Source organism: Salvelinus sp. IW2-2015, unplaced genomic scaffold (genome assembly GCF_002910315.2).
Source record: "Salvelinus sp. IW2-2015 unplaced genomic scaffold, ASM291031v2 Un_scaffold5023, whole genome shotgun sequence".
Lineage (NCBI taxonomy): Eukaryota > Metazoa > Chordata > Actinopteri > Salmoniformes > Salmonidae > Salvelinus > Salvelinus sp. IW2-2015.
The window spans coordinates 936-15,286 of NW_019946291.1; the positions used below are offsets into that span (position 1 = coordinate 936).

Consider the following 14,351-nt stretch of genomic DNA (forward strand, 5'->3'; position numbering starts at 1 on the left):
TGATAGCTTCATCAAGTTACCTGATAACTTCATATTGTAGTAAGTTACCTGATAGTTTCATGCTGTTTGTAAGTTACCTGATAGCTTCTCCTGCAGTGAGTTCTACTTCACCTTTTATGGGGGCTTTCTGTGGTTCTTCTGGAGTTATACAACGTTTTACAGTGGTTCTTCTGGACGTTATACAACGTTTTACAGTGGTTCTTCTGGATGTTAACAACGTTTACAGTGGTTCTTCTGGACGTTATACAACGTTTTACAGTGGTTCTTCTGGATGTTATACAACGTTTTACAGTGGTTCTTCTGGATGTTATATAAATTTTACAGTGGTTCTTCTGGATTTATACAACGTTTTACAGTGGTTCTTCTGGATGTTATACAACGTTTTTACAGTGGTTCTTCTGGACGTTTATACAATGTTTTAGGTGTGGAGGAGAGCCACTGACATTGAACTACAGGTATAGTGAACCTGTCCAATTAACTTAGTTGTAATTGTGTTGTATGTGTTGTATGTGCAACACCTGAATTATAGGTTTGTGTTTTTCCATGTTAAATCATTACAGCCCAATGACCCTCTAAAATGTCTCTGATTCACTTTCATCAGTTATTTGTATGAATGACATCCCATGTAAAACTCAAACCTCAACTTGCAATATGTCACCTGAGAATACATTGTATCTTCACGTGACATGAATCATTAAAATGTATATTTTCATACTTTTAATTCAGGCAAATCAGAGTAATCATGGTACTATCAAGTGAGAACTAGAGTCAGATCATCAGTGATTGTGACCAGTGCATTGTTAGCAGTGGACAGTGCATTGGTTCAACAGTGACCAGTGCATTGTTCAGCAGTGGACCAGTGCATTGTTCAACAGTGGACCAGTGCATTGGTTCACAGTGACCAGTGCCATTGGTTCAGCAGTGGACCAGTGCCATTGGTTCAACAGTGGACCAGTGCCATTGGTTCAGCAGTGGCAGTGCCATTGGTTCAGCAGTGGACCAGTGCCATTGGTTCAGCAGTGGACCAGTGCCATTGGTTCAGCAGTGGACCAGTGCCATTGGTTACAGTGACCAGTGCCATTCAGCAGTGGACAGGTTGTCCATGCATGTGTTCAGCAGTGATGAACCTGTGCACATGCATGTGGACATTTCTCTACATTCGTGTAACTACCTGGCCTCACTACCCACTCATGTGTACCCAACTTACTTTAGACTGAATTCACACAGGTGTCTCTCTCTTTTCTTTCAATTTAAAATTATATTATTTTAAAAAATGTCTTATAGCCAAATAAGTAGTAAGTTACAGAACTCAGGAATTGTGTGTGTGTGGGTGTGTGTGTGTGTGTGTGTGTGTGTGTGTTGTGTGTGTTGTGTGTGTGTGGTGTGTGTGTGTGTGTGTGTGTGTGTGTGTGTGTGTGTGTGTGTGTTGTTTTGTGGTGTGTGTGTGTGTGTGTGTGTGATTATCATAAAACTGTTTATCATCAAAGAAAGCAATTGGATATTTTCAAATTCATTGAGAGAGAGAGGAGGGAAGAGAGAGGAGGGGAGAGAGGAGGGGGAGAGGGAGACAGAGAATAGAATGAATAGAGATTATTAGACTGTTGTTTGCATCTTGCCAATAATCAGGTGAACTGGCAGAGAAACAGACGCCGCCCATTGACTGTTTTCCCCTGAGATATGTATGTGCTAAAATATAAACATAGTTGTAGATATTAACAAAATAGGATCATTGTTATTATTGTACAATCTGTATTTAAAAAAATTCATGCATTGGTCCGCAACCCCAAAAAAAGGTTGTGAAATAACTTTTCTGTGTACCTCATATGTAAGATACATTTATGTACAACAGGAAACAGGAAACAAGAGGAATAGAAGACTTCAAAGTTGCTTTTCTAACTGTGGTATTACGGTTTAATTTGTAGGATATACTCCAATCTGTTCTGTATGATCTATGGTCTCTTTCTTAGGAGAGTTTTTTTGGACAAAATATTTCAGTTGTAATTTTTTTAAACATTTAATTTAGATTTGAACAAATTTGTTTAAAGAAACACAAAGAACATGAACAAATGTATTGTCTCTGTATTATCAGAATAATAAATAACAGAGTCAACTGAAATCCTGTCTTTCAATGGCTCACTCTGTCTTTCATCCATCTTTCAAGAGGAGCAACAGAGCAGCTGCTTACTCTAGTGCTCTGTTATTCCAGCCTTCTCATAGACTACACGTAACATAATCTAGTGCTCTGTTTTTCCAGCCTGGTCTCATAGACTACACGTAACATACTCTAGTGCTCTGTTTTTCCAGCCTGGTCTCATAGACTACACGTAACATACTCTAGTGCTCTGTTTTTCCAGCCGGTCTCATAGACTACACGTAACATACTCTAGTGCTCTGTTTTTTCCACTGGTCTCATAGACTAACGTAACATACTCTAGTGCTCTGTTTTTTTCCAGCCTGGTCTCATAGACTACACGTAACATACTCTAGCCTCGTTTTTCCAGCCTGGTCTCATAGACTACACGTAACATACTCAGCACTCTGTTTTTCCAGCCTGGTCTCAGACTACACGTAACATAGTAAATGTAAATACAAATTCTGAAACACTCAATTTAGTATGATATGTTACATTTGGTATGGTTACATAAGACAGAAGGTTACTTAAGACAAAAAACAAAGTAGGGTGGTTGGACAGGGTGGATGGGTAGGTGTAAAACATGAACATCAAGCAACCCAAAGGCTGTGTGTTGAATAACATCACAGACAATTTGATCATTTTAGCGAATTAGCAACTTTGAAACTACTTAACAATTTTTTGCAACTAATTTTTTGCAACTACATCCCCTAACCCTAACCTTAACCTAACTCCTAACCTTAACCCCTAACCTGGCTAACATTAACCACCTAAGCTAACCATTAGCGTTAGCCACCTAGACACCTCGATAACCTTAGCCTCAACAAATTAGAATTCATAACATATCATACGTTTTGCAAATTCGTAACATATTGTACGAATTATAATTCGTAACATATCCGACGAAATGGAAGATGGACACCCACAAATGAATACCATGCCAAGCGTTACATATCATACTAATTGGAGTGTCACGGATATAAGTTTACTATGTTACGTRTACCCCTGAGTCCAGGTTGGTATTTCTCTCTGTTTCTCCTCTTTCTGTCTACTGTGTACAGGGAAAGTAACTGATGCATTTACATAAATATTGTTGCAGATTCACACTTTTACATTTTAAATGAAATCAGCACAATTTAAATCAGGCATTAAGATGTGAAGTTCTAAACAGCCACAAGAAAGATCATGTCTGTCTGTCCGTCCSTCCGTCTATTTACTACTATGTGAACATGTGGCTGGCCTGCTGTGTGACTCTGATAAAGGTGGTCCTGCGACTGAGCTCCTTCAGTTTGGCAGCTCCTACGTAGGTGCAGGTGGAGCGCAGACCACCCAGAATGTCCCTGATGGTGGCCTCTACATCCCCCCTGTACMGTACCTCCACCGTCCTGCCCTCTGACGCTCTGCAGGAGGAGGAGGAGAGGGGTATGGAGGGATTGAGGAAGAGGGGAAAACGTGTCAATAAACCTATGGTCTTTCCATTGGGTTGATCAGGCACATTGATTTCTTAGTCTTCGACATCATCAACAGTTTTGTACTAAATAGACTTGAGATAACTACTAAATGAACATTTTGTGAAGAAAATGTGTGTTCTTGCTTGTAAGTTATTGTTATAAAAACTGAAAGGATACTGTATTTATATAGTGTGGGCGGAAGGTAGTCTAGTGCAGGGGTTCCCAACCAGGGGTACAAGGACCCCCGGGGGTACTWGAGAAGACTCATGAGACCATAGGCCTCCTGGTAAAATGCACAAGGGGGTACTTCAGGGGTACTCCAGGCAGAGCTAAATTCAGTTGGTGGRACAGTAACCGAAGAAGGCTGGGAACCACTGGCCTAGCAGTTAGATCATTGGGCCATTAACCGTAAGGTTGCTACTTTGAAGCCCCGCCCCCCCGGCAAGGTGAAAACAATCTGCTGAAGGGCCCTTGAGCAAGGCACTTAACACTAATTTCTCCAGGGCCCTGGCTGTGACCTCACTCTCCGGATCGTCTCAGGGAGAGTGGGAATGCCCCCAAAAATAAAAAATCCAATTCACATGTGTAAAACAGGACAGATATAAGCACCCAACAAATGAGTATTATTTGACCTGTACTCTGCCACTCCCCCGACATGTTTCTTCATGGCCGTGTCAGAGCTCATCCCATAGAACAGCTTGACCTTTCTGCCATTCTTCTCAATGACCTCCCCGGCACACTGGTCGTGCCAGCCAGCATCCCCCCAGCATCACAAAATCAGCTCCAGCGCCTAGAATCACACACACACACACAACCCTGTTGAGAGAGGGCGGCAACAGATCTTTGAGTGACACAACACAATGCATCGCTTCCAAATGCATCCTATTACCAATATAGTGCACTACTATGACCAGGCCCTCTATAGAAATAGGACACACACAATGTCACTATGATAGATATTATCAAACCAGGACTCACCAAATGCCTTAGCCACATCGCCAGACAGCTGCAGCCGCCATCCTGGTGAGATAAAACAAAACATATTGAGCAAAACTTGTGGAACGTTCAGTGTAGATCTATTCTCAAAGGAAAGCCAGGCGTAACCCGACTCCAGCACCTTTAACCCCTGGGTTCGTTCAGATAGAAATGTGTAGAACATGTATTGTGCAGGTGCGTTGCACCCTCCTGAATATGACCCAAGAGGTCAGAATGTCAGAAGTTCTTGAGGTCAGAGGTCACTCACTGAGATGATGTGACCCTTCAGGCCGTGGGCGGAGTCTGCACACTCGATGACAGCACTGAGCTGGGGGTATCCCACTCCCGTCTTAATACGCGTCGTACACACAGAACCTAGAGGGGAATCATGACGTGCAGTGTCAGGAGCTGAATGCACTCACTGAAATATGTTTCTCTCTTGAAGGGAGCCCTGGTAACTCATGACTCCATATAGTGCTCTACTTATAATGCACTATGTAGGGAAGAGGGTGCTAGAGTAACAGACAGAGTAACATAGTAACATAGAGTAGTACAGACAAAGTAACAGAGCAAAATAACAGAACAGAACAATAGAAATAGAACAGGTAACAGACAGAGCAACCGACATAGTAACAACAGAGTAACAGAAGTAACATAGAGTAACAGAGTAACAGACAGAGCAACAGACATAGTAACAACAGAGACAGAGTAAACAGACAGAAGTACCAGTAAACAGACAGAGAACAGTACAAAAACAAACATAAAACATAACATACTAGACGTAACAGACAGAGTAACGACATAGTAGACAGAGTAACCACAGTAGAACACGAGCAAACAGACAGCAGTAACAACGAGTAACACTAACAGAGGTAACAAGACAAAAGTAGCAACAGAACACATAGATAACAGAGGAGTAACAGACAGAGGAGAATAAACCAGAGAGTAACCGACAGAGCAACAGAGCAACAGACAGAGTAGACAGAGTAACAGACAGAGTAACAGACAGAGTAACAGACAGAGTAACCGACACAGAAGTAACAGAGTAACAGAGTAACAGACAGAGAAACCAGGCAGAGTAACAGACAAAGAAAAGTAACAGACGAGTGACCAGAGCAACATACAGCAAGTACCAAGAGAGTAACAGACAGAAAGTAACCAGAAGAAAAGAGTAACAGACAGAGTACCAGAGAGAACAGAACAACAAAAGAACAGAGAGTAACAGACAGAGACAGAGTAACAAAGACAGAGTAACAGAACAGAGTAAGGCAGAGTAACAGAGTACAACAGAGTAAAAACAGGAGTAACCGGCAGCAGAGTAACAGAAGAGTAACAGCGCCAAAGAGTGCCAGAGCAACAGACAGAGTACCAGAGAGTAACAGAACAGAGAGTCAAGAGTATACAGACAAGTACAAGAGTAACAGACAGAGAGGATAACAGAGAGTAACAGCCAGGAGTGCCAGAGAGTAACAGACAGATACCAGAGAGTAACAGACAAGACAAGTAAACAGACAGAGTACACGCAGAGTAAACAGACAACAGAGTAACAGAGATAACGGACGATATAATAGAGAAGTACCAGACAGAGTAATAGAGAGAGTACCAGAGAGTACAGAAAGAGTACTAGAGAGTAACAGACAGATGATGAGAGTAACATAGCAACAGACAGGGTAACAGAGTACCAGAGTAGTAACAGATGGAGTACCATAATATACCAGACAGAGTAATATAAACAGACAGGAGCAACAGACGCGGGTAACAGAGCAAACATATGGAGTACCAGAGTAACATACAGAGTAACAGACAGAGGTAACAGAGCAACAGCCAGAGTAACAGACAGTAAAACGGAAGTAACATACAGAGTAACATAGTAGCAATGGAATCAGTACCCAGAGTAACGAGACAGTAAGGAGAGTCAATAAGTAACAAGACAGAGCTACCAAGCAGTAAACCGACAGTGATTACAAACAAGACAGTACCAGATAACCGACAGGTAACCATACGAAGCAGAGCGACTACCAGAGAAACCAGACAGAGTAACAGAGTAACAGATGAGTACCAGACAGAGTACAATAGTAACAGATGGAGTGCGAGAACCAGACCGCCAGTACAAGCCAAGTACAGAGTAACAGACACCCCCTGCCAATACCCACTTTAATGATCCTCCTGCCAGGATCAGCTCCTCCACCATCTCTCCTTCACCACTTCCAGCCTGACCACAGTTAGAGACACAACAGAGACAGAGACACAGCACAGACACACAGACAGACAGACACACAGACAGAACACACAGACAGACACACAGACAGACACACAGGCAGACACACAGGCAGACATAGGTCATAGCATTTAGAATCCTATACAGCTAACCAAACCAACTAACTACCAAACAGGTGAAGTTTAACATTGCATGCACATCACATTGCACATATTTGCAGTAATTAAAAGCACATAAGCAAATGAATCTTCAAAAAGCTGTTCACTGCGTTAACTTGATGGAAGCCTCACCATGATTTATGTGTTGGGAAACCTCCCCCTGACGGTTTTGACAAACTCCACAAAGTTTCAGAGAGCCGTTGGCCACGTCCAGACAGATGAATCTGATTCAGAGACCGGTCTCCAGGATCGCGCACAGCTTCTCCAGTCGGCGAGCCACTGCCTGAGTGACCGCTGTACCATGAGAGCTCAGCACTCGCTCACAGCTGTCTGAGTGGGAGTGTACAATAGCTCACATATACACCGCAGTGGGAGAGAATCAATATCGCAGTGTTGACAGGATGAAGGTGCTTAACCAATAGAGAGAATAGAATCCTTTCAATTATTAAACGGTCGGAGCCGAGCTGCACCACATACAAGGCCCAAACCTAGTTGTTAGGTACTGTAGCAGCTAAAAACTTACAGGGAGAGATAATAACCGTCAAAAATGGAGCTAACCAATATCAAGCCTCAATATGTCTGACGATCATCTAATCAGAGTGATCGTAGTTTATTGAAAGCTAAATCATATACTGTGACTAAAAAATACAGGCGTTGACCAGCCCATCTGAAAGACAAAAATTGTTCTTAATCTGCAAACCGCTGATTACATTTTTAAAATTTATCCTTACTTCTTTCGAATACGAGTAATAGGAGCCAAGTGAAGCTATACCAAACAAAATGCGAAAATATGGGACGTTTAAACATATTGTCGACAGGAAACACCCATTTATCATATTAAATATTGCTCTACTTTGAGCTTTCTTCCATCAGAGTTCTCTGGGCAATGTATTTCAGTGCGCCACTACTCATATATGGCGATTCATATAAATGACTTTAACAGGTCTTCGTCTTTCTATCGCGATTAGATGTCCTCTGTCCTTCGAATTAACGATCTTCCTATGGGAGTGCTCTACTACACTCAAACCAGCCCTGCCCAAAACCCCAATCAGAGAAGCACATAGTCCAAACTAGTATATCCCAATAACTGGATATACAATTAGCTCAGTGCGGCCCCAACCAACAATGAATCCATAAAACAACTCACTGGTAATTCTCAACTTCAACATACTTAGTCCTCAACTAACCAACTCGAGAGACACCGATCATTAAGAGTATGCATTTGTGCGATCCATTAAAAAAACCGCGTCTTGCGTGAATGTAAGAACCAATGATCACAATGCCTTATCTCTCTCATAAAGTCTTTATTGTTGTCTAAAAGCAGACACTTATTATACAAACACACGTACATGAGAACAATTATAACAAAACTGCTTGGACTCCGCCAAAAAAGCACTTCCACTCACTCCATCAGGCTTGGTTATGATATAAGAATCTCGATGTGCATTGGGCACAAGCGAGTGGCGAAGAGATGACACTTGCATAGAGGATGGTACCGTTATTAAACGAGAGCATCCAGGACAGCACACGAAGAAACGAAGAAGTGCTATCTCGATCAGCTTAATCTTTATGCGTCTCCTCTGGCAACTGACCTTTCACATGTTCAATCAAACTTCGCGTGCGCGTCAACCCTGCACAAAGTCGTCCACACCCGATGCCTCGCTATTCATCATTCATCTATTCGAGCAAAACCCTGTGACTATACGCCATTGTTTCAAACAGCCGATCACACTACCACCCGAGGCTGACCCAGTTACGCACAGGGTCACCTATGATGGCTAACCCTGTTCACAGTTCATTCACTCCCCGTGCTACCCCTACACAGTACACACACGCCTTGCACTAAGCTCCTTTCACAGAGTCATCAGAGTCGTGTCCTAAGACTAATACACTGAAGCAGACATCAGCGGAATGACTGCACTTGCCATTGTTAGTTTCATTAGACAGGAGAAGACAAGCAGAACCACTCGGAGTTTTTCCTGGTCTGTATCAACTACGTTCACTTTCTGAAAGTACTGTAAACTCCCCTGCCATTCCTGTCAATCGCCATGCCAATGAGTGCCTGCGTGTCTTATCACTAAACGTATTGTCTCCATGTAGCGAACACATCCAGACTGAGATCCCTACAATCCCATGAGACATGTTTCTCTCATAGAAACGTCTGATCACGTGAGAACGTCAAGTAGTAACTCCCTGATGCCGTTACCTCTTGCTACTTATGTCCTGCGTTCTGACGTCCACAAATAAGAACAGTAATATGCAGATTTACGATCAAGAATTTAGCACGAGGCCCAGTTAATTTGGAAGACACACTTCAGATAGAAACTCCCTATCCTCATTACCATGGTCGCATGTGTCCTGGTTATAAGCTACGCGGTATAGCAGCGCATCCCCCAGTAGAAACTTCCTACTAGTTGACACAGAACTGTAAATTCAATAGGGTACATGGGTGATTGTTCTCTCGCATCTTAAACGTACGTTGGTTCTGAGGTATTTATAATTTGCTCCCTTTGTATCTGTTGCTCCTAACGCATGCGTCAGTCGTCATCAGTAGTTCGTTGTAACGCAGCCACACGGGACTCGTTAGTCAGTTGTTAACCTGTGCCCTGTTACGAGTTCGTCTTTTTATTATGCCTATTAGTCAGTTGTCTATTCTCTTTCTCATGCTGGATCCAGCGGTTTGTGTCTTCTGTTACGAGAGTTAGTAAACTCTTCGTAGTCCCTATGGATCTGCTCTCTAACCAATGGCTATCGAGTCACAGTGGTTCTGATCAGCGGTGGCAGAATGTATATCTTTCCTTGCTTGATTCTCGTCTGAAACCTATCCACATTGTTTCCGAGTCAGCGTTGTCTGTGTGGTTTACATAATAATATACCACACTCAAGTGCGTGTGTATTCGCTACTTATACTATCTGAGCCATGAACATTCTCAATATAGCACCTTAATACACACATTACTATCCTTTTGCTCGCATGACCATCACTACAGAGGTAGGTCGCCTGGAATCAAACCGAGGAGAGGAAGCGAACAACTGACGACAGGTTACCCTATAGAAGAGAGAGGCTCAAGACCTGATCGGTGTGCAAGACAACAACCATCTCCCCTCAACGTACCAAAGCGACAAAGGAGAATTTGACTACCAGGAAAAGGAAGGACTGAGCACGCTCCCCAATTCCTCCATATCCGACACGGGCTGTAGTATGGAGACACGCTCTAAGAGAGCTTCAGCAGTTGACGCTTTTGAAACAGCGGTACAGGACTATCATCAGGATCACCACGTAGCGAACTTGGGAGCGAAACATGAGCTCATATAGCACACCAAGAAGAGCAGGTGATAGAAAGACCAGCGTATGGCACTGAGCAAATTAGAGATAAAACTCATCGATTCCCCCCCTCAGAAGACTGCCCGAAGCAAACGAGTGATGTTGAGGCATGGGTATCTCTGCAAGGCCATCAGAACAGCGTTTCACAGAGCCTCCTGGCAACCACGCGAAGAGTACAAATGCGCCGTGAGTCGTGGTTGGAGTAACTATGCACTGACCTGGGTAGCTGAAGCAACTGCCCGGCGCTCCAGACTGCAAGCCACTACAGAGTGTATTGCGAGCGAGAGCAGAACCGCAGATATGAAGTACACGGGGCTGAGCAAGGCACGCCAGCTGAGCAATACAACCCCGCGAAAAATGTCTATGGGCGCAGGGACTGAATTACCTCCAGTCCATAGGATGGGGACTCACGTGAGCATGGACCAGGTTAAGGGAGTTGGACACTAGGCGGAAGCCCACCTACACCAAATGTTGCCAGCCTCACCTTCGGATAGATCGAGACTGTCTCTGCGGCTACCGCACGGCAAAGGTCGGGCCAGACACCGTGTTACGCAATGGTAGAGCGCACGGTGTCTCCTGTACGTGGCGATACCGACCGCGCCAAAGGTTCGCTGCTCATGCTCCAGGTCCTCTACTCCCCGAGAACTATAATTTGTTGGTGTCTTTTATTTTGTCTATATTCTCGTTTTAGCAATTGGCCCCTAGCCTATAAAACTGCCGCCCAACTAATCAAAAATGGCTTACCCAGACCATTGAAAATCTATTTATCTTGGACTTATTGACCCAGAGCCCTGTAGGAATAGAGGGTGCCATGTAGCAGTTTGAGCCAGAGTAGGAGTGCTCCCTAACTCAATTTGGAGTTCATAGTTTAGGTGCAAGTCCTAGGTGCGTCTCCAATAGTGGGCCGGGGTCGTTCCGACTTTGGACTAGCATGTCCGTCATGGAAATAGGTGCCCATTTGGGGAATCGACCAAGCCTTACGCATGTGTGCTTTCATTGTTCGCCCAGTGAGTTCGCCTACATAGCCCGGTGCATGCCGTTCATTTTGGAATATCCTAGAGCCTTGCCGTCACCTGCTTCAGGCTAGAATACGGTGCTTCAGTGGGAAAGGGTGCCATTTATCGGAGTAGGGTGCCTTTGGAATAGGTGAGCATTCAACCACGTGCCATTTGGAATAGGTGCCGGTTAATGGGTGTGAAGGCTAGAGGTGCCGTTTGGGAATACTGCAGTGCCGTTGTTGGCTCAATAGTCAAGGGTGCCATCATTTGAGGAATAGGGGTGCGCAGTCACACAAGTTGGAATAGTGGTCCATCTATTTAGGACACTAGGCGCCGTTCCGATCTCTCGAGGGGTGCCATCTCGGGTTGCGCTGTCTTCAATAGGGGGGGCCGTTTGGAATAGAATTGCACAATCCCAAAGACGGTAACCACTTGCTATACCTTGTACTAAGACGACCCTAGTGCCACTCGTCGCACACAGTTCTTGCCGCCGCGCGCTGTACCAACCACTGTTTTCTCCATTCTCCTCTCTGGCTCCTGATGTGCGTGCCTGCAGCCCCATGCCATGTAACGCTTGCTTGAACTTACGGACACACCACTCCTCCGTAAGGGTCCATGCTCGGAGGGAGGAGGTGAAGCACAGTAAACAATAAATAACAAAAGTGTATCCCAAAAAGGCCACCACTAGTCCCCAATTATAGCTGCCACTACTCTGAACCAAGCCCATGTGCTACCACATCTACAGCGAGCACCACAGGAGCAGAGAGTAGTCCATATCAGCTCAAGCTCAATGAAATTACAGCACATTCCAGAGTTCTGCCACTGTTTAACGCCCCTGTGATTCAAAAACACCAACAACAGACTAGCATACAAAAATGCAAACAATCATAAAAAGGATGTATCAGTGAATCTGAATCCTAGTGAAACCCCCACAGCAATGTAGCACTAGGAAGTGGTTATGCCTCCTGTATGGTTCCGGGCTACCAACAGCAACCACATGTCCGAAGTCAGACAGTTGTACCCGATTATTAACGAGAGGCAGCTTCTGGTATAATACAGTTCCATAGATCCAGTAAGTATAACATAATCCGTAGGTGCATTCCCTAGCCTATACCCTCAGAAGATCCGAATCGACCTGCGTATTGTAACATAACCTGCTCTTAGCGACGATGTCTTATAAGCGCCAAATTCTCAGAACACCTCCCCGTAAGTTCGAACCGATTATGATTCTAAACAATCAACTTATCTCCCCAGCGCCATCATGCAGTACTCTACATGTTCTAATATCTCTCCCCGCAGCACCAGATCCGCCAGGTCTGAGCCATCCGTCTCCCCAGCGCCGTCTGAGCCATCCCGTCTGTCCCGAGCCCATTAGAATGCCGCCCGTCTGTCCCCGAGCCGTCAGAGCCAGTAGTTCAGTCAGGAGCACGCGGAAACATGTATGACAATGGTGGCAACAGATAACCTATTATCCATCCTTCAATCTAATTCAATTACTAATCAACGAACCAATGGCTGCTAGTGAGTGTATGGCCGTATGCTAAAAGCATAATATTGTGCCAACTACAGTAAAACGACACATAAACAAAAAACCTTGATCTCAATCCTCTGATGATGATGTCTCATTGTTTCCTCAGCCTGCCTCAGCCTGCCTGGGTTCATCATGAATCAGCCTGAGCATCAGCCTGCCTGGGTTCACCATACATCAGCCTGAATCAGCCTGCCTGGGTTCACCATACATCAGCCTGAATCAGCCTGCCTGGGTTCACCATGAATCAGCCTGAATGGGTTCATTATGAATCACCCTGAGCCTCAGCCTGCCTGGGTTAATCAGAATCAGTCTGAACCTCAGCCTGCCTGGGTTCATCGTGAATCAGCCTGAATCAGCCTGTCTGGGTTCACCGTGAATCAGCCTGAATGGGTTCACCATACATCAGCCTGAATCAGCCAGCCTGCGTTCACCATGACTCAGCCTGTCTGTCTGGGTTAATCAGGAATCAGTCTGAAGCTCAGCCTGTCTGGGTTCACTGTGAATCAGCCTAAATCAGCCTGTCTGGGTTCACCCTGAATCAGCCTGTCTGGGTTAATCATAAAAAAATAAGCAAATAGAACTTCAGATGTAGGACAGAACAGATTAACAGTGTCTCTGTCTACGTCCCAAATGGCACCCTATTCCCTATGTAGTACTCTACCTTTGAGAGCCCTATGGTGCATTATATAGGGAATAGGGTGCCATTTGGGATGCACCCTCAGTGTCCCCCTATAGGCCCTGGTCAAAAGAAGTGCACTATATAGGGAATATAGTGCCATATGGGAATACGGTGCAAGCCTGATTCTCTCATGTCATGTTCTGTAAAAATATATATATATAAAATAGAAACACCCACAAATCTAGTTGTTTCAACCAATCATTATTCAGTAACTGGTTCCAAAGCCTTGTTTCAGTTTCAAAGTGTTACCTGAACTTTGTTAGTAGGCCCAACAAWAGCTCTAATATGAGAAAACGGAGGYAYAAAATTCAGCCAACTTAAAGAGATGGGTTTGCTCTATTTGTCTCATATGTTCATTCAAKTATAAYTTATTATTTTTGGTATCTTACCTGAAAAAAAGRCTGRGGAACAGCCACAAATGTCCTAATAACGGCCTGTGGATTGTTGTCAACAATGAGGCATATTCCATTTAGTTAGCGTTTAACGCAGTGTGTCATGTATCATATCACGCCGTGTCATGTGTCATATCACGCCATTTCATGTGTCATATCACGCCATTTCATGTCTCTTGTCATGTCTCTCATGTCATTACATAGCGGTATAGGTGTTGACAGGTGCTAGCCAGGCAGAAGTTCAGAAGTCCCACAAAGAAATGTCCTAATAACTGTGGACTGTATTCAACAATGAGACATATTACAATTAATTAGTATTTAACACATATCTTCACCCTGCATCCCATAGGCTACCCTAACTTTGAGGAATTCAATAAAAAATTATTCAAATGAGCAGTTGTTTCAACAGTCACGTTGTTGCATTGTGTGTAGCCTAATTTTTTTTTTTACATGTCAATATTTTTTTTTCTTCTCCATTTAAAGTATTGAATTT

At 44.0% G+C, this 14,351-nt stretch overlaps 1 pseudogene; it reads right to left on the minus strand.

Annotated features, from left to right (window-relative positions):
• Window positions 1–1,442: 1,442 nt before the first annotated feature.
• Window positions 1,443–8,603, minus strand: LOC112077886 (GMP reductase 1-like; annotated as a pseudogene).
• Between the last annotated feature and the right edge of the window lie 5,748 nt (window positions 8,604–14,351).